Source organism: Rhinoderma darwinii, chromosome 5 (assembly GCF_050947455.1).
Source record: "Rhinoderma darwinii isolate aRhiDar2 chromosome 5, aRhiDar2.hap1, whole genome shotgun sequence".
In the NCBI taxonomy this organism is placed as follows: Eukaryota; Metazoa; Chordata; class Amphibia; order Anura; family Rhinodermatidae; genus Rhinoderma; species Rhinoderma darwinii.
Window position 1 is genome coordinate 128,648,634 of NC_134691.1, and position 24,838 is coordinate 128,673,471.

Consider the following 24,838-nt stretch of genomic DNA (forward strand, 5'->3'; position numbering starts at 1 on the left):
ATCCCAATATCTATTTTTGCGTTACTATACTGACTGTAAAGTGCAGCATGCAGGGCCGCCATCAGGGGGGTATTAGGGGTACTGGTGTGAGGGGCCCGGCCAAACCTAATTGAAAGGGGGGCCCGGCAACTGCCGCAACATTCTTTTGGTAGGAAAAAATGGGCCCCTGCAATGGGGCCCGTTTTTTTCACCAAAAGAATGTCGTGAGCTGCTGCTGCTGCGGGCCCCCTCCCCTCCCCTCGTCATGGGGAGCCGTCAAACCGTCCGCCCGCGCGCGACCGATCGTGCGCACAAGGAAACTCCCGCGCGTGCGCACTCGCGAGCGTGCACCCACGAACGCCCGCACTCGAGACCGCCCGCGCGCGCACTTGAGTCCGCCCCCGCGCGCACCCCCGAATTTTGAGGCAGATTTTGACCTGCCCACACTATCTTGACGCGTTTTTTTGCCGCGTTTTTTGCCCGCGGCGATTGAGGACAGCAGACAAAAAACGCCGCGAAAAATGCATTTTCTGCCTCCCATTGATTTAGATGGGAGGTCAGAGGCGGAACCGTGGCAAGAAAGGACGTGCTGCTTTTTCTTTTTTCCGCGACTGGCTCCCATTGATTTCAGATTAAATCAATGGGAGGCGGTTTTGGAAGTTTTTTGGTGCTGATTCTGACGCAGTGTCCGAGTCAATATCAAGGCCCAAAAACTCTGTGAACTGGGCCTTATTGTTAGGGCTTATTCAGACGAACGTGTAATACGTCCGTGCAACGCGCGTGATTTTCACGCTCCTCGCACGGACCTATGTTACTCTATGGGGCCGTGCAGACTGTCCGTGATTTTCACGAAGCGTGTGTCCGCTGCGTAAAACTCACGACATGTCCTATATTTGTGCGTGGTTGGCGCATCACGCACCCATTGAAGTCAATGGGTGCGTGAAAATCACGCCCAGCACTTCCGCAGCAGTATAAACTATGAATAAAAATAGAAATGCACCACGTGCTACAAACATACAAACAGAGTGTCATAATGATGGCGGCTGCGCGAAACTCACGCAGCCACACATCATACGCTGCTGACACACGGAGCTGTTATGGACCTTTTGCATGCGCAAAATGCCACGTTTTTTGCGCGTGCAAAAAGCACACGCTTGTGTGAATCCGGCCTTAGGGTAGGAACACACTAGGCATGAACACTGCAGATTTTATGCAACACATTTTATTGTGGAAAATCCGCAGCGTATTACAGTCGCAGCCGAGTGGATGAAATTTGAACAAATCTCATCCACACGCTGCAAAAAAAATGGACCTGCAGTGTGGGTTTTGGCTTTTTAAGCCGCAGCATGTCAATGTATTCTGTGGAATCGCTGCTCCTCTGTTGTGGAAATGCTGCGGTTCTGCCGCAAAAATCACAAATGAGAAAAAAAAAAGGTACTTTTTTAAATTTATAAAAAAGTTTAGACTTACCCCGGCCGTAGTCCTGGTGACGCGATCCTCTATTCTTAGCGCAGCCCCGCCTTCTGTCATGACGTTTCATCCCATGTGACTGCTGCAGCGGTCACATGGTCTACAGCGTCATCCCAGGAGGCGGGGCTACGTTCAGAAGAGAGAGATGCGTCACCAGGACTACGGCCGGGGCAAGTCTAAACTTTTTTTCCCTGCAGGATTCCCGCAGAAGACATGCCTCACCAAACCTGCGCCACTATTTGGTGCGGTTTTGCTGTCGGAATTCCCTGCGGCTACCGGGGCGGATAAGCTGTGTAGTTTTACTCAGCATATCCGCCTAGTGTGTTCCTACCCTTAGGCGGGATTCACACGACCGGGTCGTTCCCGAGCCCGAGTGTCGGCCGGTAAAATCGGCCATTTTGCCCGGCCGGTTTGCATTAAGTTTTGCATCCGTGCCGGGCCGGGCAGATCCGGACAGTGACATCAGCGGCAACTCCTGAAGGGGAATCCCCATGTGTTCGGGGATTCCGCTTCAGGAGTTTCCCCTGATGTCACTGCCCAGATATCGACAGAGACATCAAGCGCTCTGTCCAGGAGCGGAATCCCCGAAAACACGGGGATTCCGCTCCTTCAAGGAGCTAAAGTGCGGCTAGCACATAGCAGAGCGGGGAGATACCTCCCCGCTCTGCTATAGTGGCGTCGCTACAGTAGTAGCAGCCGCAGCAGCAGCAGCTGCTAGCGGCGCCATCGAAGGTGTCGCCGGGCCAGGGTGCTTTTCAAGCAGGGGAAGGGAGCCAGCGCAGCGCTCCCTTCCACCTGCTGTACACCCCGGCCCTGCCACACAGTGTACAGCGATGCCATTAGTCCGAATGGCATCAACTCCTCCTCCTCACATGCACTCTGCGCTGTGAGGAGGAGGAGATAGAGCGCAAGCTCCGGAAAACCCGGCCATCACTCGGGACACATCCCGGTGATGGCCGTGTAATACCCGGCCCCATAGACTTCTATGGGAGCCGGGCGGCGGGGTACCCGGGCGAAGATAGAGCATGTCCTATTTTTTTACGGCCGGTTTTCCCGGCCGTCAAAAAATCGGTCGTGTGAATAGCCCCATTAGGGGTCTATTATTCCTAATGCAGCCGGGTGACGGCCGATTTATGAACGGCCGGCACCCGGCCGGGAAACCCTGCCGTGTGAATGAGGCCTAATGATGTCGCTCCTGGAGCTGCTGCCGGTCTCTAAATAGGCAGTTGGTCCAGTAGAATTTTGAATTATTTTTTTTTTGTGAACCAGCTTTAAAAAAATACAAAACTTTTGTGTTAGGGCCTGTTCACATCACCGTTCGCTTCCATTCCGGGGTTCCGTCTGAGGTTTCCGTCGGGTGAACCCTGCAACGGAAAGTGAAAGTGACAGCACAGCTTCCGTTTCCGTCACCATTAGCGCAGTCGACTGCGCTATTGATTCCGTCTGAAAACCAGCCGGAATAGTGACGAACGGAAACCATTAGCGATGTTTCCGTCACCATTGAGATCAATGGTGACTGAAACGGAAGCTGTGCTGTCACTTTCACTTTCCGTTGCGGGGTTCAAACGACAGAAACCTCAGACGGAACCCCGGAGCGGAAGCGAACGGTGATGTGAACAGGCCCTAACCCAAAAGTTTTGTATTTTTTTAAGCTGGTTCACAACAAAAAAATTATTACAAATTCTACTGGACCAACTGCCTATTTAGAGACCGGCAGCAGCTCCAGGAGCGACATCATAAGGGACACACTAGGCGGATACGCTGAGTAAAACTACACAGCTTATCCGCCCCGGTAGCCGCAGGGAATTCCGACAGCAAAACCGCACCAAATAGTGGCGCAGGTTTCGTGAGGCATGTCCGCTGCGGGAATCCTGCGGGGAAAAAAAAGTTTAGACTTGCCCTGGCCGTATTTTAGGTGACGCATCTCTCTCTTCTGAACGTAGCCCCGCCTCCTGGGATGACGCTGTAGACCATGTGACCACTGCAGCAGTCAAATGGGATGAAACGTCATGACAGGAGGCCGGGCTGTGCTAAGAATAGAGGATCGCGTCGCCTAAACTACGGCCGGGGTAAGTATAAACTTTTTTATAAATTTAAAAAAGTACCTTTTTTTTTTCTCATTTATGATTTTTGCGGCAGAACCGCAGCATTTCCGCAACAGAGGAGCAGCGATTCCACAGAATACATTGACATGCTGCGGCTTAAAAAGCCACACTGCAGGTCAAATTTTTTTTGCAGCGTGTGGATGAGATTTGTTCAAATCTCATCCACTCGGCTGCGACTGTAATACGCTGCGGATTTTCCACAATAAAATGTGTTGCATAAAATCCGCAGTGTTTATGCCTAGTGTGTTCCTACCCTAAGGCCGGATTCACACGAGCGTGTGCTTTTTGCGCGCGCAAAAAAAAGTGGCATTTTGTGCATGCAAAAGGTCCCAGCTCCGTGTGGCAGCAGCGTATGATGCGTGGCTGCGTGATTTTCGCGCAGCCGCCATTATTATGACACTCTGTTTGTATGTTTGTTTCACGTGGTGCTTTTCTGTTTTCATTCATAGTTTATACTGCTGCGGAAGTGCTGGGCGTGATTTTCACCCACCCATTGACTTCAATGGGTGCGTGATGCGCCAACCACGCACAAATATAGGACATGTCGTGAGTTTTACGCAGCGGACACACGCTGCGTGAAAATCACTGACAGTCCGCACGGCCCCATAGAGTAACATAGGTCCGTGCGAGGCGCGTGAAAATCACGCACGTTGCACGGACGTATTACACGTTCGTCTGAATAAGCCCTAACAATAAGGCCCAGTTCACAGAGTTTTTGGGCCTTGATATTGACTCGGACACTGCGTCAGAATCAGCACCAAACAACTTCCAAAACCGCCTCCCATTGATTTAATCTGAAATCAATGGGAGCCAGTCGCGGAAAAAAGAAAAAGCAGCACGTCCTTTCTTGCCGCGGTTCTGCCTCTGACCTCCCATCGAAATCAATGGGAGGCAGAAAATGCATTTTTCTCTGCATTTTTGTGTCTGCTGTCCTCAATCGCCGCGGGCAAAAAACGCGGCAAGATAGTGTGGGCAGGTCAAAATCTGCCTCAAAATTCGGTGCGCGGTTCCAGGCGGTCGCGGGTGCACGGGCGGGCGGTCACGGGTACGTGCGGTCGCTGGTGCGCGCTGGTGGACGCATGCGCGGGCTGCCGTGGGTGCGCGCTTGCGGACGCGCAGGAGTTTGCGGATGCGCGCGATCGGTCACGCAGGCGGTGTTTGACGGCCCCCATGACGAGAGGGGGGGCCCGCAGCTCACGACACTCCTTTGGTGAAAAAAAACGAGCCCCATTGCAGGGGCCTTTTTTTTTCTACCAAAGGCAAGTCGCGGCAGTTGCCGGGCCCCTCACATCAGTACCCCTAATACCCCCCTGATGGCGGCCCTGGGTATCATGATATAGTGCTGGACGGAGTACCGTTAACAGGCGGTGCCACGGTAGGGGGGACCAGAAAATGTAGCTGTATGGGGCCCTGAAATTCCTGATGGCGGCCCTGGCAGCATGCGTTACTATACTGACTGTAAAGAGCCATTAAAGGGGCCCTGACACAAGTTTGAACGCTGACATTGTTGTTTCATTTTTGTGTTTGCATTTTGGATACACGTTGCCCTGGTTATTTTACTAGTACTTATAGCTGGGGCAATATAGGGATGTTTACTACACAATTGCCTATAGCATTATGAGACCTTGCAGTTTATAACAATGATGTTCAATAATGTATTTTTATGTTTACACAGTTTTAATTTTTTTGTTTCGTTTTACAAGTTGTTTCTTACTTACGATTTTTTTTTTTTTGTGTGGATGGGTGGGGGGGCGCCATTTCCATTTTCGCCTCAGGCAGCAGAACAGCTAGAATCGGCCCTGGCTGCAGCAAGTTATCAGAATCAAGATAAACTTGGCTACATCCGTTCGTGAATCAGGAGTAAAATGTATAATTACTCACACGGAAAACAGTTTGACCTGAGTAGTGGGAGTGCTTCTTTGTAATATTAACTTATGCTCATCTTAAGCGTTTTGCTGTGTCTACTTGACTGAGTCATAATGAAGTGTTAGAATACCATTTGTGATATGTAACCAGGCCTGAGGGGATAGAAGCTAGGTTCCTACAGTAAGTCTATTAGGGTTATGAAACCCCATGAATGTTGTGTGTTATAGGCTATAGTTCAATCATGTGAATACAATTGTATTAACTGCTACATGTGCCTTCAAAAGCAGATCATTCTGCATATAAACTCTCGATGAACTGTAAGTCATTTATCCACTTTCTCTCTCTCTCCTGATAGTTGATACAAATATATACTGAGTTGTCTGTTTGTGATTGTTGTCAGTGTGTATCATGTTTATTAATTTGAAGCGGTGAAATTTGTACTTCAAAGTGACATCAGACAACTGCTACAAACATGGATATTCTCGATTTGTAGCCTGAACTTAGATCATGGAACATTATTTTTTTATATGTTTAGAATATTTTCTAAATTCTTCATGAAAAATATTGTCAATTTCGGAACTCGGAACATTTCATTTCATAGAATATATATTATTCTATATTTACGGTTATTTTCCATTTTAGTAGAAGCGACCATGCAAAACATTATTTTACACCCCAATAGCTAACTATGCTTCCAGAACTTGTCATGTATAGCACACATACTGCCTTTAGGGTAAGATTCTAAGGTGACTTATCGCATTCGAAACAATGCAATCTCGCAATAGATGTCACTGTAAAATTGCTTTTTACATTAAGATATTATGCAATATTACATTGAAGTAAAGCCTATGGAATAAATCACATGCGATTTTTCATGCAATTTTCGGCTATCTTTAAAAATAAAAAAATAAAAAAAATCTCATGCCGATATTGCATAACATTGCAATCACTAGGGTAGAATCTTTAGGTTTGAGGATTATCGTATATATAACTTGGGGCAGATACAGACTCTCTTGGTGCCCAAAACAGTGATTTCAGAACCTGTCCCTCCCTACCCTTGATCTCTGGGTTTTAATATAAGCCTCAGATGGAACCTACAGCATTATAAGCCACAGAGTGTCCAACTGGTTGTACAAATAATTTAACCCCTTGGTGACATCTGACTATCTATTATGCATTATTTGAAGCTGAGCTTGCACCATATGTGGTGGGTGCCGGTTGCTTTAAACAGCTGACACCTGCCTGCAATCCCGGATTGGACATAACTGAGATTACGGCAGTTTAACTCCTCAGATGCCGTATTACAGACAGCAGAATCTTAGCGGTTAGAAAGAGGAAGGGGGCTCCCTCTGTCGCCGGATCAGCCTTCCCACTATGAAATCGGAGGCAAGGCTTAGTAGTGGAGCACTGCTAAAGGCAAGACACTGCAATACATATTACAGTGTATTGCATGACCAATCTAATGATCGCATAGTAAACTTCCCTAGGGTGATTAAAAAAAAGTTTAAAAAAAAATGTCTGATGCAAATTTTAAAAAAATAAAATAAAAAAATAAATGTTAAAAAAAACTTCCCTTCACATTATTTAACCCACCGAATGAACGTCGTAGGAAACCTACAGTAACTTCGGAAAAACATTGAATAAAAAGTGTTCAAAAAGTTGAATGTACACTAAAATGGTACCAATTAAAACATCTTACATCTGACCCCATAAAAACAAGCCCTAATGCCTCTTTGAATATGGCGACGCAAAGCAAATAGTTTTTTTGACTTTTTTTTTTTTGGGGGAAAAGTAGGAAAACATTGAAATATATATACATTTTATATTGTTGCAAACTTATTGACACACTGAATAAACTTTTAAGGGTGTGTGTCTCCTAGGGGTTAAAAGCAGAGCATTTTGTTTATCTATAAATTCTGCTTCTTCTTTAATGGCATCCTAGGAAGCCAGCTACAGCACCTACCCTGTAAATAAGGAAAATAAATTAAAAAAAATATATAGTTAAAGGCTATGTACACCTTTGAAAACGTTTTTTTTTTTTAAATTGTGTATACATTATACAGCTATATCTCAAAAAGTTTAAATAATTCTTAATAAAAAGTAATCAGAAAGTTGCACCAAACACACTGACTGACCCTTTTTATTAAAAAAAAAATAACAAAAATAAATGCCTTTCAAAGGTTTACATAGCCTTTAAAGTGTAGCTAAACATTCGACAAACTTCTGACATGTCATAGTGACATGTCAGAAGTTTGTATTGGTGAGGGTCCAAGCACCGAGACCCCCACTAATCGCTAGAATGAAGCAGCTGAAGCACTCGTGTGAGCACTGAGCTGCTTCGTGTCTGTTCGGCTTTTTCCGGAAATAAATGTATCGGTGTACGGACTCAATACTCAATAGAAAGTCTATGAGCCCGTACTATGATACATCGGCTTTCCGGAAAAAGCCGAACAGAAATGAAGCAGCTGAGCGCTCATACGAACGCTTCAGCTGCTTCGTTCTAGCGATTGGTGGGGGTCTCAGTGCTCGGACCCCCACCAATACAAACTTCTGACATGTCACTGTGACATGTCAGAAGTTTGTCAAAAGTTTAGCTACACTTTAAGCACATTTTTGGTTTGCTTACAAAGAGATTGAAAAGTTTTGAAAACTAAACTAATCCCACATAAGCGTCTGTTGCCAGATCTATTTACTTATTTATATTAAATTCATGTACAGCTATTGTTAAAAAGGCCCAGAAATGATTTATTATAAAGTCTTCTTAACGTCTAAACCCAAAATAGTTGAACTGTTTACATTCACACTTCAAGTGTAAAACTAGTGGTTCATCTTATGATTGGAGTTATTATGCAGACACCTGAAAGGATAGCTTAATTTTTAGGGTATATTTTTGTAGTAAGCCGACTACTCTACAATTATGTTTTTGCCTTATTTATGGCTACTATATAAATAATGGAAGATATAATTTAGTATTTTCCAACAGTGGACGCTATAGACAAGCATTTTCATTTTACATCTGCACTCCAGTCTCTTTCTATTTTACCACGGCAATAGCTGCACTTGTTTTCATTGGTTAGAAATGATTGAATGTAGGGCGACATTGCAGCTAGAAATATGCCTGGACTGAACGACTGCTATCTAATTTTTAATTGACTGCTTTCCCCATCAGTGTGATATGTCCCCTTAATAGTACAGCGCAACGTTCACACGATAGCAGGAGCGCATACATATTCATGTGTTTAATGATAAACATGTTAGTATGCATCTCAACATACTAATCGGAGCAAACAAGAAGCTCGCTTATTTATAGCCATGATTTCATTGCATTAATGGCAGATTGTTGGCCCCTGGCTCTATTATTTTCAGGTCTTGATGTCTATCTCTTTTTATTTGGACCTTTTGGTTGCAAAAAAGAAAGGAATGTCAAATCCACCTGATAGCCAAAAGAGAAGGTGCAATGCTTAGCTTAGCATAACATTATCTGTCTCTCCTTGCAATTGGCTTTGGAAATACGCATGTATATGTGTGTGTGATAATAAGATTGTTGCCAAAGACAAGGGGCAATTAGATGGCTCACTTACTAGCACACGTTAGTGTGACAAGATGCCACTGCTGCTGTTCCTTCTTCATATCCAGTAATAGGGCTCTGCAAAAATGTAACAGACACCTCCTGTCATCTGGTTATTATGCACCACCCTTCCTCATTCTCCTAAGTAAATTCAGCTTTTCTAATCTCAAGAATCTCTAGAAAATTTAACCTGATTAAGAAAAACACTTAAAAGAAAATTGTGTCTTAACTTAAAGAAGTTTTACAAAATGATACATCATCAAAATAGTAAAAATTTTAATGTGCAGTATTTTACGTCTGCTTATCTGTTTGCATTATTATGAGCTGCAAAGTACTGATATAATTGTGAATTTGTTGATAAGTATGCAGTAGTAATACAAGAACCTGCATACATTGTAATTCTCTTGTTATTATTGGAAGCCTATTCACAGTAGACGCGTGCCGATACTGCAACTTGCAAACATGCAAGGCTGTGGGGAATTCCAAATTTTCCCTATACATCCAGCCCCATTTTATACTCTAATAACTTTAATTTACTGAGGTGGTTTTTGGTTCCTTTCCTCTGACCGCATCATAACCTTGCTGGTTACCCTGTCTGGTTGCTCACCAAGCAATACTCCCTAGAGCAAAGGTGGGCAATCATAGATACTTGGAGATCTATCTGAATACTATGGAAGGTTCTGAAGATCCACGATCACATATGATGTAGACTCAGCGAGCCATGAAGAACCAGAGTTCATTCTCTCGTTCTCCTCCAGTGACAATGAGCAACCTCCTCGCAGTCACAGGAGGGTTAGTGCCCAGGTTCTGCCTGACCCTGGAGCTGCCAGCATTAATTGGTCACTCCCAACCAATTAACCCCCAAATCCCAGAATTTACTGCTGCGACAGGAATTCATGTGCGGAAGGGCTGCCTGTAATGGGTTTTCTTTAAAGAAAAAAAAAATGGTTCTAATTAGACACATTTAAATTATATTCCAAGTTCACATCAGGAGAAATCAACATATTGAGTTCATGTATCCACCTGGTTTCTTTCTTTCTGCATCATTTACTGCCCTTAGTCCTTTATCATGCTCTATGAATGTATAGATACCACTTATCTTTTGTAGAAAATAAGATGTATTTTGTACATATGATGGTGCATTGATAGCATACCTGCTTAGTATTTTATCCCCAAAAAACTGCTGTTATTGAAGATTTATCTCATACCGGAGACTATAGGCCTACCTAGTAGGTTCACTGTGCTCTTGTGGATCCTGGTAATGTGTACAGTATCGGAACCATCTGATGTTCTACTGGGAGATAATCTCTCAGTTTCTTATCTATTAGAGCTCCCATTATTGCCTGATGTAAAATAGATTTACATTGACCAACCAATGCAAATTTGGGACCAGCATCTAGTTTTTTATAAACACATCAATACCTCCTAATTATCTTAAGATTTACTCACGGTAAAAAGAAGTGTCCTTTAGCAGGATGGATCCCCCTTCTTCGCATGTTTGATAGTAATCTCATGACACTCTTCGAGTTCACGTAATGCCTCTCTCGCTTCCTTGTTTAAATTGGATCTGATCGCAAGTTTACTAGTAAATGGGGGTTGAAATCAGCTTTTCTTTTATAATCCAAACTCCTTTTAAAGAGCCTCTGTAACCAGATTATCAATTCCCTATCTTCTATTGAATGTGATTGGCGCTGCAATGTAGATAACAGCAAAGTTTTTTTTTTTTAAACAATAATTTTTGCCCAAGTTATGAGCAATTTTATATTTATGCAAATTAGCTTTTCAATGGACAACTGGGCATGTTTTCAGGTTTTACCGGGGGTTAAACTGGGCATGTATTGTGTTTTTACCAAAAATAGATATTGGGATGCACTCCTCAATCTATTGGTGTGGTGCTAGTAAGGTAGGGACGAGAATCCCACAATATTGGAAATATATAACCCCAGCACACACAGAGGTACACAAGAGATCCAGATGCAAACAAATTTAAGTTTTATTGCAACAAAAGTTGGTAAAGTTGAGGTAGTAAGCGACTTGGTAAAGACGTTCCGGCCGAACATCGGCCTTTGTCACGGTCGCTAAAATGGTAAAGAATAAAATGCTTTTACAAAGGTGGCAATAAAATTTACAAAAATACAGTATGAACAAATGTAAAATAATAATATGAAAATAACATATATAGATGAGTTATCTCTGTTTACATGAAATCATATAGCGCTGTCACCTCAGATATACACAGAGAACAATTATTATACATCATAAGGAAAAAGTAAAAAATACAAATATTTTAATACTGAACCGTATAAAGAAAATTGCGTGATCAATTAGTGGAACCCGTAACACAAAAATTAAGGAAATCATAATCATCTATGAAAGAATAAGTCATAATGATCTATAAAAACAAGACTAGGAGCTGAATAGCCAGAACAAAATTAAGTTAAATATGCTCAAGGAGGATATAGCAGTATATAACTGTATGGGGCATAAACAATCTGGAAACCTCTGATGGTAATGCAATACCTAGGTTACATATATTGATTTTGTTTTGTTATTGTGGTGGGGAGAGGAAAGAGTCCTCACTGTAGACCATACCACAAAGTACCGGTACAAAATAAAGGATAGTGTGGAAAGGAACAAACACTAGAGGATAAACTAAAGGGAGAAAACAAGAGAAAGTAAGAGGAAAGACATGTGCTGCTGTACCTGTTAGTCGATATCACTGGTATGGGATGTCCGCCGGATCTTCCCTGTGTGTCTGTGCTATGTGAGTTGTGTCTGTGTTTATACCAGACAACCAGAACTGAAGTCAGTGGTACAGCCAGGGCCATCTAACAGCTGATATGTGAGTGCAGTGAATATTCATGAGGTTATTATAGTAAGGGACCGTGGAGAAAGAGAGCAAAGGGACCTAGCAGCTGATGTGAGAGCAGTGAATATTCCTGAGGTTATTATAGTAAGAATGTGTGTTAGTGTGTGTATATATGTGAGTGGCATGTAATGAAGAAATGTAGCTATATAGAGAAGTATATTGACAGAAATTGATCGGACGCTATCTAGTTGCCATGACAACGAACCAGAGAAGGAAAGGGACCGTATATCTGAAGGAATAGATGATCTCAACCCATGTGTATGGGATGTCAATGTAAGGATAGATGTAGGAACGGTATAGAAGGTGATAGTAGTCATGGCAACATATAGAGAGAAGGGAAAATTAGAAAAAATTAAATTAAATTAAAATTAGAAAAAATATATATGTATAAAAATGAAGGAATAAAGATGAGATTTGACAGCCGGTTTTGTGGTACTTTTACCTGGTCCGTGTGGATGTGTTTTTTCTCTAGCGTGTCTAGAAATAGAAAAGACAACAAGTTAGAATATGCAAGTCAAACATGATATAGAAACTGGCATTAATACATGAACTGCACAGAAGATAATAGGGTTTCGTATCAATTCATTAGGTCAAATTCCATATTGAGACCCCTGGGACTTAGGGTTTGTAGTGTATGTATCCAGTAGGATTCCCGTTCCTTAAGTAAATGTATGTGGTTGCCACCTCTACGTGGTTGAGGAACGTGTTCAATTATCTGGAACTGAAATTGGGAAAGTTTATGATTAGCCTTACTGAAGTGGTCTGGTAATGGTAACCAGTTTTTATTACAGCGGATAGTAGATTTGTGGCTTGTTATGCGATCCCTAATGTGTTGTGTGGTTTCGCCCATATATATTAGCCCACACGGGCACTTTACCAGGTATACCACAAAATTGGTATCACATGTATAGAAGCCTTTTATGGGAAAAGATTTGTTTGTGTGGGGATGCTGGAACCGATCACCCTTGATTACGTTGGAGCAGCATGAGCAATGGAGGCATGGGAAAGTTCCATTGTGTCTGGGTCGTAAGAAAGTTTGTCTGGGCAATTTAGTGTTGCTGCCAATGTCTGCTCTAACCAATCTATCCCTGAAATTGGGTGGGCGTTTGAGGCACATCATAGCGGGCGACGTGAATTCTTGAATGGTCGGGTAGGCCGTACTGAGGTGGTGCCAATGTTTTCTAATAATTTGTTGGAATTTTGGAACCAAAGGGTGATATGTATGTACAAACGGGATTCTATTTAGTTTAGTGTCGTTGCGGGTGGTACGAGGTGTGTGATCTTCTTGAATCGTATTATGTAGCTCTTGTTGAAGTATCTGTGAAGGATAACTTCTGTCTTTGAATTTGTCAGTAATTTCTTGTAATCTAGTGTGTCGTGTTGTCTCATCTGTTACAATCCTAGAGATGCGTTTATATTGAGATTTAGGAAGTGAGGTTTTAGTTTTATACGGATGGTTACTCTGGAAATGGAGAAGCCCTTTTCTGTCTGTAGGTTTGGTATATAGATCGACAACTAGATGGCCAGTGTTATTTTTCTTAACCAACGTGTCCAGGAAGCTAATCTCCTGTGAATTCAGATTTAATGTAAATTGTAGACCCTCACGTATGGTGTTAATTTCCTGGACAAAATCTATGGCAGATTGTTCAGTACCTTTCCATATGCAAAATATATCATCTATATATCGATGCCAGCAGATGGCATTATCCCTGAATCTAGGATTGGTGTAAATGTGGGTAGATTCGAATTCTGCCATGTAGGCATTGGCATATGGAGGAGCCATGTTAGAACACATAGCAGTGCCATTAATCTGTTTATAAAAGTTGTCCCCAAATAAGAAATAATTCTCATTCAGAATTAATTCGAGTAGTTCTAAACATAATGATTTGGAATTCATGGACATATCGGTAGTGTCCAGGAGGCTACTTGTGGCTGCTAGGCCATCTTGATGTGTGATGGATGTGTATAAGCTATTGACATCCAATGTAATTAGGAGGCTATTAGGCTCAATCTGATGTAGACTTTTAATAATCTGTAAAAAATGGCTGGTGTCCAGGAGAAATGATTTGGTTTTTTTAATGAGGGGAGTCAATATTTTTTCTAAAAAGATGGCTAATGGGGATGAAATAGAGTCGGTGGAGGCAACTATTGGTCGACCAGGGGGATTGATTAAAGACTTGTGAATTTTTGGTAAGACATAAAATACGGGAGTTATTGGAAACGGATTCTGTAAAAATTTGTGTGTTTTGTGATCAATCGTATTAATATCAAGGTGATGATCAATGATGGAGTTGATTTTATGGCGTATATCGGAAATAGGGTCTCTTGGTATTTTGAGGTAGGTGTTACTATCAGTAAGTTGGCGATTGACTTCAGAGACATAATTATTGTAATCAAGTATTACAATGGCCCCTCCCTTATCGGCTGGTTTAATTATGATTTCCCTGTTATGTTGTAAATCCCTTAAGGTTGTCCTTTCTACAATGGACACATTTTTTTGATGGGGATAGTAGCCCAAGTTATAATCGTGAAAGACGACATCAATGTCTCTTTGTACAAGTTCAATCACCGATTCTGTAGCGTGGTAGATTTTGGGGGGAGCAAAATTGCTTTTGCTACGGAGGCCCAAATTAGAAATAGAAATTTCTGAGCACACGTCTCTAGGTTGTTGGGAAGTGGATAGATCAGTAAGCCCAAAGTGTGTCTTGAGTCGTAATGATCTGTAAAAATAGTTCAATTCCTGCTGGAGAATTAACGTATTACAGGGGGCGGTGGGGCAGAAAGACAAGCCTTTCTGTAGGACTGACAGTTCTGTTGGCGTAAGGGAATGAGAGGAGAGATTGACGACCAGGTGGTTCTTCTTACCTGGGACCTCGTCTGTATGTTGGTGTCTCGACCTCGTCCATCTCCTCCCCGCCCGCCTGGTGGTCCGTTTCGGCCTCTCCGATTGCCTAAAAAAACGTGGAGGACGTCGACCAATGGAGTAGTCGCTGCCAGAACTTGTCGTGTATTGTGTTTTTACCAACTGGGCGTGTATTGTGTTTTTACCAACTGGGCGTTGTGAATAGAAGTGTATGACGCTGACAAATCAGCATCATACACTTCTCATCGCTCCTGTAATGGCAGGAAGGAGGTGAAGGGAAAGTGAGCCCTAATCTACCCACCGCCCTGTCCCTGCCTACTTGCAACGACCCGCCCTAGGCGACGAGGTACAACTGGGCGGCGGTCCCTACGCTGGCTAAGTGCACAGGAAGACAAACAGGGAACACGCAAGGGAAGGGGCAGTAGCCACGGAACGCCACGAGGAAACGGGGCGGCGAACGAACAGTCAGGACCAGGACGAAGTGAGTACACCCGAGCAGGCACGGAGACAGAAGCAAGCCAGGGCAAGCAAGCAGGTCAAGCAGAACTGCAGCAAGGCAGAAGCACGGCAGAAGCAGGCTGGAGCAAGCAGCAGTGGGGCCAGGAATCCAAAAGAATTACAAGCACTGAGGGAGAGCACAGGGCAGGTAATAAAGGGCAGGGGGCGGAGCTAACTCCGAGAGACCAGGCCGCGATAGGCTCTCCCACTCCTGAGCCTGCCACCCTGGTTGGTGGGAGATGGTGTCAGTCGAGCAGGTCTGGCCTCAGGTGTGGATTGATTAATCCCAGGAGTATAGCTAGATGAAGTACCTGGCAGATCCCTAACAGTACTCCCCCTTTTATGAGGGGCCACCGGACCCTTACTAAGGGGACCCGGTTTAGTGGGGAAGAGGAGGTGGAACCTCCTGATCAATACCCCAGCGTGAACATCACGGGCAGGTACCCAAGTCCTCTCCTCCGGCCCGTATCCTCTCCAATGGACCAGGTACTGGAGGGAGCCCTGGACCATCCTACTGTCCATAATCTTGGCCACCTCGAATTCCACCCCCTCAGGGGTGAGAACGGGAACAGGAGGTATCCTCGAGGGGGACCAGGACGGGGAGCAGCGTTTAAGGAGGGAGGCATGGAAGACGTCATGTATGCGAAAGGATGGGGGGAGCTCCAGACGGAAGGATACAGGGTTGAGGACTTCAATGATCTTATAAGGTCCAATAAATCGGGGAGCAAACTTCCTGGACGGGACCTTAAGGCGCAAGTTCCTGGACGACAACCAGACCAAATCCCCGACGACAAACCGGGGGTTAGCAGAACGTCTACTATCCGCCTGAATCTTTTGTGCGCTCTGGGACGCCTCTAGGTTCTTCTGAACCTGGGCCCAGACAGTGCACAGTTCCCGATGAACCTCCTCTACCTCAGGATTATTGGAACAACCAGGGGAGACGGAGGAGAACCTTGGGTTAAACCCGAAATTACAGAAAAACGGGGAGACCCCTGACGAGTTACTGACCCGGTTATTCAGGGATAATTCAGCAAGGGGAAGGAATGAGACCCAATCGAATTGACAGTCAGAGATGAAACACCTTAAATATTGTTCCAGGGATTGGTTGGTCCTTTCCGTTTGGCCATTAGTTTCGGGATGGAAGGCGGAGGAGAAGGACAGATCAATCTCCAACTTTTTACAAAAAGCTCTCCAAAATAAGGAAACAAATTGTACCCCTCTGTCAGAAACGATATTGACTGGGGCCCCATGGAGACGCAGGATGTGTTTCACAAACAAAGAAGCTAACATCTTGGCGTTAGGTAGCTTCTTAAGGGGCACAAAGTGGCACATCTTGCTGAAGCGGTCGACTACCACCCACACCACCGACTTGCCCTGAGATGGAGGCAAATCGGTGATAAAATCCATGGAGATATGGGTCCAAGGTCTCTGGGGAATGGGCAAGGAACGTAGTAGGCCCGCAGGTCGGGACCTAGGGGTTTTGGACCTAGCGCAAACCTCACAAGCGGCGACGTAAGCCCTAACATCTTTAGGCAACCCAGGCCACCAATAGTTTCTGGTAATGAGGTGTTTGGTGCCCAAGATGCCAGGATGACCAGATAGAGCGGAGTCATGGTTTTCCCTGAGTACCCTCAGCCGGTATTGCAGGGGAACAAACAGTTTGTCCCCAGGGACGTTCCCGGGAGCTGCACCCTGATCAGCCGCGATATCAGAAGCTAAATCAGAATCCGTGGCAGAGACGATTATACCAGGGGGTAAAATACAAGCGGGATCCTTCTCGGAAGGAGGATTGGCCATGAAACTACGTGACAGAGCGTCAGCCTTAATATTCTTGGACCCAGCCCTATAGGTAACCAAGAAATTAAATCTGGTAAAGAATAGTGCCCACCGAGCTTGTCTAGGATTAAGCCTCCGGGCCGATTCTAGGAAAACCAGATTCTTGTGATCCGTAAGGACCGTTACCTGGTGTCTGGCCCCCTCCAGGAAGTGCCGCCACTCCTCAAAAGCCCATTTAATGGCTAGAAGTTCGCGGTTACCAATATCATAGTTACTCTCCGTGGGCGAAAACTTCCTAGAGAAGTAAGCACAGGGGCGGAGATGGGTGAGGGAGCTGGTACCCTGGGACAAGACGGCCCCCACTCCCACCTCGGAAGCGTCAACCTCCACAATAAATGGCTCCTCTTGGTTGGGCTGAATCAGCACGGGGGCCGAGATAAAGCACTTCTTGAGAGTCTCAAAGGCCTGGACGGCCTCAGGGGGCCAATGGAGGACATCGGCACCCTTGCGGGTAAGGTCCGTAAGAGGCTTAGCGACGACCGAGAAGTTGGCAATAAATCTCCTGTAATAGTTGGCGAACCCTAAAAAACACTGTAACGCCTTAAGGGAGGCAGGTTGGACCCATTCCGCCACAGCTTGAACCTTGGCAGGGTCCATGCGGAATTCATGAGGAGTGAGGATTTGCCCTAAAAATGGTATCTCCTGTACCCCAAAGACACATTTTTCAGTCTTAGCAAACAGATTATTCTCCCGAAGGACCTGGAGCACCTTCCTGACATGCTCCACGTGGGAGGACCAGTCCTTGGAAAAGACCAGTATGTCATCAAGGTACACAACAAGAAAATTACCCAGGTACTCTCTCAGGATTTCATTAATAAAATTCTGGAAGACAGCAGGGGCATTACACAACCCAAAGGGCATGACCAGGTATTCGAAATGACCCTCGGGTGTGTTGAACGCAGTTTTCCACTCATCCCCCTCTTTGATGCGGATAAGGTTATATGCCCCCCGTAGATCGAACTTAGAAAACCATTGGGCTCCCTGAACCTGATTAAAAAGATCCGGAATCAAAGGAAGTGGGTACTGGTTCCTTACGGTGACCTTATTCAGGTTACGATAATCAATGCACGGCCTAAGACCACCATCCTTCTTCCCCACGAAGAAGAAGCCAGCACCTACAGGAGAAGTCGAGGGGCGAATGAAACCCTTGGCCAGGCATTCTTGGATATACACCCTCATCGCTTCACGTTCAGGACATGAAAGATTAAATATCCTACCCTTAGGAAGCTTGGCACCAGGCACCAAATCGATAGCGCAATCGTAATCTCTATGGGGGGGCAACACCTCGGAGGCCTCCTTAGAAAACACATCGGCGAAGTCCTGAACAAACTCAGGAAGCGTGTTTACCTCCTCCCGGGGAGAAATAGAGTTAACAGAAAGACATGACATAAGACATTCATTACCCCATTTGGTGAGATCCCCAGTATTCCAATCAAATGTGGGATTATGCAACTGCAACCAGGGAAGACCTAATACCAGATCAGACGATAATCCCTGCATCACCAGTACAGAGCACTGCTCCAAATGCATGGAGCCAACCAGGAGTTCAAAAACAGGAGTATGCTGAGTAAAATAACCATTAGCAAGGGGGGTTGAGTCGATTCCTACTACAGGGATGGGATAAGGTAAATCAATACAAGGCATCTTTAGAGACATAGCAAAATCCACAGACATGATATTAGCAGATGAGCCAGAATCCACGAAAGCACTGCCCGTGGCAGACCGGCCAGCAAACGAGACCTGAAAGGGAAGCAAAATTTTATTGCGTTTCACATTAACGGGAAATACCTGTGCGCCCAAGTGACCTCCCCGATGATCACTTAGGCGCGGAAGTTTTCCGGCTTCTTATTCTTGCGCCTGGGACAGGTGTTCAGTAGATGCTTGTCGTCCCCACAGTAGAAGCAGAGACCATTCATTCTGCGAAACTCTCTACGTTGTCGAGGGGACATGGAGGCCCCGAGTTGCATAGGTACCTCCGAGTCCTCCGTGGAGGGGAGAGGAGACGGGACCTCGGGGGGAATCGCAGAAAAGTCAGAGGGGAGCACACTGAAGCGTTCTAGCTGACGTTCCCTGAGACGTCGGTCAAGTCGTACTGCTAGGGCCATAACCTGGTCAAGGGAGTCAGGCGAGGGGTAGCTAACCAGCAGATCCTTCAGGGCGTCAGATAATCCTAACCTAAACTGGCACCTTAGGGCCGGATCGTTCCACTGAGAAGCTACGCACCACTTCCTAAAATCAGAACAGTATTCCTCAACCGGTCTCCTACCCTGACGTAAGGTCACCAGCTGACTCTCGGCTAAAGCAGTCCTGTCAGTCTCGTCGTAAATGAGTCCGAGGGCAGAGAAAAAACGATCAACAGAGGAAAGTTCAGGGGCGTCAGGAGCCAAGGAGAAGGCCCACTCTTGGGGCCCTTCCTGGAGTCGGGATATGATGATACCCACCCGCTGGTTCTCGGAACCTGAGGAGTGGGGCTTTAGGCGGAAATACAGTCTGCAACTCTCCCGGAAGGAGAGAAACGTCTTACGGTCCCCTGAAAACCGGTCAGGTAACTTGAGGTCGGGTTCTAGAGGTGAGGTGAGGGGTACTACTAAAGCAGCGTCACCCTGATTGACCCTTTGGGCCAGGGCCTGGACCTGTAGGGAGAGGCCCTGCATCTGCTGGGTCAGGGTCTCAAGGGGGTCCATGATAGCGTCAGCGTAGGAGAAATGGTAGACTAGGTAAGGGCTTGTAATTATGTAATGGCAGGAAGGAGGTGAAGGGAAAGTGAGCCCTAATCTACCCACCGCCCTGTCCCTGCCTACTTGCAACGACCCGCCCTAGGCGACGAGGTACAACTGGGCGGCGGTCCCTACGCTGGCTAAGTGCACAGGAAGACAAACAGGGAACACGCAAGGGAAGGGGCAGTAGCCACGGAACGCCACGAGGAAACGGGGCGGCGAACGAACAGTCAGGACCAGGACGAAGTGAGTACACCCGAGCAGGCACGGAGACAGAAGCAAGCCAGGGCAAGCAAGCAGGTCAAGCAGAACTGCAGCAAGGCAGAAGCACGGCAGAAGCAGGCTGGAGCAAGCAGCAGTGGGGCCAGGAATCCAAAAGAATTACAAGCACTGAGGGAGAGCACAGGGCAGGTAATAAAGGGCAGGGGGCGGAGCTAACTCCGAGAGACCAGGCCGCGATAGGCTCTCCCACTCCTGAGCCTGCCACCCTGGTTGGTGGGAGATGGTGTCAGTCGAGCAGGTCTGGCCTCAGGTGTGGATTGATTAATCCCAGGAGTATAGCTAGATGAAGTACCTGGCAGATCCCTAACAGCTCCCACCCAGCTTCTTTCACTGCAGACACACAGCGTGACGTCACCAACAGGTCCTTCAACCTTGGCGTCGGACAGAGAAGATACATGGGCTCCAGCCGTCCAAGAGGGTAATATGCTCATCTCTAGGGAGTTTACTGTGCTTACCTGCACACGGTGATACTGCTCCACATTCAACTGTATTCTCTTCCGACTTGGTAAAAACACATTACATGCCCAGTTGGTAAAAACAGAATACACGCCTAGTTGGTGAAACGAGAAAACACGCGCAGTTGTCCATTGAAAAGCTCATTTGCATAAATATAAAATTGCTCATAACTTGGGCAAAAATGATCGTTTTAAAAAAACAAAAAACACTTTGCTGTTATCTACATTGCAGCGCCGATCACATTCAATAGGAGTTAGGGATTTGATAATATGGTGACAGAGCCTCTTTAAACACAACTTCAAGTTATCAGTATCATCATAATTATATATCATTCATTGTTCTTTATCATAAAATGCCTTCAAACATAATTGTCTAAAAAATGCATTTAATCGATATCTAACTTAAACCAGTCTATGTGATTAGTTGGACCAAATGAAAGTTCCTTCTGTAAAATTCTCAATGTGTTAAGAGTAATAGATTAAATGCTTACCACTAAATTCTCACCTTTGATCTCATTGGATTCCTCCTGGGTGCTGCTTATCTCTGGTGATTGTATGTAGACATGGAACCCCAGCACACACTGAAAGGACAAGTAGATTAAATGCGAAAAATGTTTTTATTATTGTAGCACAAACGACTGCATATATATATTTAAATATCGGGTGAATTGGTTGACGTTTCAGCCAATCCACGGCCTTTGTCACTGTCGTTGTAACAAGGAAAAGCGGGTTCAATCATTAATACAGTGCAACAATAGTCAATAATAAGATAAATTAAAAAAATAAAAAAATAAAATAAATGCGTGAAAAAATAGATGACGTCTCTGATTTGAGCATTAATGCGACAGAAGTATATAATCTTAAGCACTATTATATTACACATAATATATGTAATGAACAATAGCGAGGAGACTAGAAACATGCAACTTAGTATAGAATGACTACATGGTAATGAAGTAACTCAGTACCAAAAATGGCAGAGTAGGTAAGACATGACAAGCAAAATCCTATTATAGTAGATAGAGGTAAACATTTCCAGAGGGGATAGTAGAGCCCTCTTAGTAATAGACCATAACATAAAATACCGGGAAAGACAATAACATAAACATGAATGGTATGTAAATGAAGTGTTACCTGATGATGGAGTGAGATTTGTATTGGACGTCTGCCAGACCTGCCAGTGTGTGTGTGGAATCTGAGCGTGTCACGCTCCTATGTATCTGACAGACCGGAAGTGCGTCAGTCCCGAGAGGCGGAAGTGGCGTCATGAAGATTGCGCTCCGAGAATGAATGTGGCAGGAGGGGAGTTTGTATAACGTAATACTGTGAGTAAAATGATTAAGGGGAAGAGTATGAATGACTCCCATAATATTTCTTAAATTAAATACAATGTAAAGAAATGTGAAAAATTGTGGATTGGAAATAACGGAAGTGACGTAATTGGGAATATACAGTCTATGAGGAGTAGTAAGATTGAGGTGACTATTGCTTCCGAAAACCGGAAGTGATGTATGAGAAACGGTGTGTGTACATGGTTGTCATGGCAATTCCTGTAAAGGGTAAGAAATTAAAAAAAGAACATAAAGATGAGACAGTTAGGCCGGTTTTATGGTATTGTTACCTGGTCCACTGTCAAGAGTAATTATAGCGTGTCTGAAAGAGGGGAGAAACATTCTTGATTAAAATCATATTACATATCTATAACAGGTATCGATACTGAGTTAGAAATTTATATTGAAAACATAGCATACTGAATGAGTTATAGAATGAGGTACACACTCATCAAAAATAGATAGGTCTCAAAATTAATGCAGTAAATCAATCATGTCATTAACTCAAATTCCCTATTTAATCCCTTTGGAGTCAGGGTTTGAAGTGTATGGATCCAATAGGATTCTCGTTCTTTTAATCGGTGGATGTGGTTACCACCCTTGCGTGGTCTGGGATTGTGTTCAATAACCTGAAATTTGAACTGGGATAGGTTGTGGTTGGTCTTGTGGTAATGTTCTGGTATGGGTAGCCAAGTTTTATTGCACCGGATGGTAGATTTATGACTGGCTATACGATCCCTGATGTGTTGTGTAGTTTCTCCAATGTATATAAGTCTGCATGGACATTTGATTAGATATATTACGAAATTCGTGTCACAGGTGTAGAAACCCTTGATGGGGAAAGTTTTGTTGGTCTCTGGTGATTGTTCACTCTCCTTTTAACGTTTCTTCTGTTTTTGCCCCACTTGCCTGATGTGGGTTCTATTCCTCATGCATCTGGTATACTTTGTACTTAAAAAACGTCCTAGGAGGGCTGTACAGCATTGAGGGTAGAATTAGATTCACATGTTATAAAGCCAAAATTAGTAGACTCTGTCCTCTACATTGAGCGCCTCCGGTTAAGGTTTGTACGTTGACCCCTGTGTGGCAGATTGCCAGTTGTACGTACGTCCCAGACAGTAATTTTCTATATCCCTATAACATTTGTCAATGTTTGGTATGTTCAATCTGGTGGTAACAATGTTTTCAGTGTTATAGAATTACTGTTTGCGCAATTCGCAAAAGGCTGCTGGAGAATGTTGGGGGTAAGCATGCAAATAAAACCGCAACCCTAAATCCGTCACAATGCCGATTGACAGTATCTAAGGCTACGCTGAGGTATTCACCAGAGCCCACCGCAAGGCGGGATGGTTTTTGCTGCACAGAACCTAGGTTGTTCTAACAGAGTTCAGTGTTGGATAAGGGGTGTAATGCAGACTATACCTGAACAGGCAACTAGACAGCCAGAGGGAAAACAGAAAGTCCAAAGCAGAGCGAGTGAAAATCAGGTACAGCAGAGGTCAGAGTCGGCCGGGTGCAGATCAATCAAAATTGGTAAAATAGGGGTTAACGAGAGACAAGCCGAGGTCAGTTTCCAGAAGTCCAGAAGTCTGGGGCACAGGGTAAGTGGGAGCTTGATCACAACACCTAAGTAAGGAGAAAATTCACAAGCAAAGAAAGAGGGAGGAGGCCAGGTATAAATACCCCACCCTACACCTGAATGGAAGAAGACAGAGAAGTTGGATAGGCTCAGGAAGTAAACCGAACCGCCCAGAAGCTAGATCAGTAGTCATGGCGTTCTTAAAGACACAGACGCTTCCTAACATTCAATTGTTCCGTAATCTCCTTGGTTTTTACAGTCAAGTCATTAAATTATTTTTGTAAAACTTTAATATTAGGAAGTATCATGTCAAATGAAGTGGAATAATTTAGATTTATTTAGGTACTGGCCAGCTGGTGAATTATGAGTGATGTAATATCCATGCATTGAACAGTTACTGTCTGTTAACAAGAGATACCAATACGTCGGTTTTTTACTTGCGTATATAGATAAATGCGGTGTTTCTCCTCTTGGGAGGCATCAGCAGCTTAAATCGCATTGCTACGTAGACTTGCCTGACTTGCGCAAGTGTGGCAACTATTAAACCAATTGTTCCAGCGTATTAGCCAAACTATTTGTAGACAGGGTGCCTGCAGGGCACTCACTGTCACGAAGGGTCTGTGGACCCACAGGGCCGTACCGCCTTGGCGGTAAGACAGCTGGCCAACAGGGAGCAGGTGAATGTCTATAGTTCTATAGGTACCTGTGGCAGCGCAGACAGCAGCAGGGCAGGCTCGACTGGGACTAGGTAGCAGGCGGACATCAGGCGAGATGAAGCAAGTCAGACGTGGATACAGCATGACACGACTTTGGCACAGCTCAGTGCTAGACCAGGATTGAATGAATTTCTAGGAACAGGAACTGGAAACAGGTATAGAGACAGGGACTGGAGCAGGAACACACTAGGTGGCCAACACAAAGACAAACTCGGGAACACAACAATGCTCAGGCATAGAACTAGGGGGCTGGACCCCTCTTATAGTCCAGGGTACTCACGGGTTAAAGTTCGTACACGAGGTTACGAGGTTTAAGAGCAGGCACGAGCGTGCACACACACACTACGGGATCCGGCTGAGGTGAGTGGACGCGAGCGCTGGTGTCTACTGAGGAGGAGGCTGAGGCCAGCACTTGCCGACTCGTGGCTGCGGCTGTCAGAGGGAGGTTGGAGCTGACAGCCCGCAGCCACGGACATTACACTCACCTTCCCTTACGTCTTCCCTTTTGTGTGCATCCGCCTCCCATTCCTCTTGTGTGTGTGCACATCCCCCGCCTGTCATCTCTTCTATCATCCCCTCACCATACCACAGCGTTGGCTCAGCATGTGAAGGGTGCAACAGCAGGGTGGGGGCCAGGAGAAAGGGAGGAAGGGAGAGTGAGGCGGGAAGAGCAGGAGACGGAGAAAGAGATACTGAGAACTTTG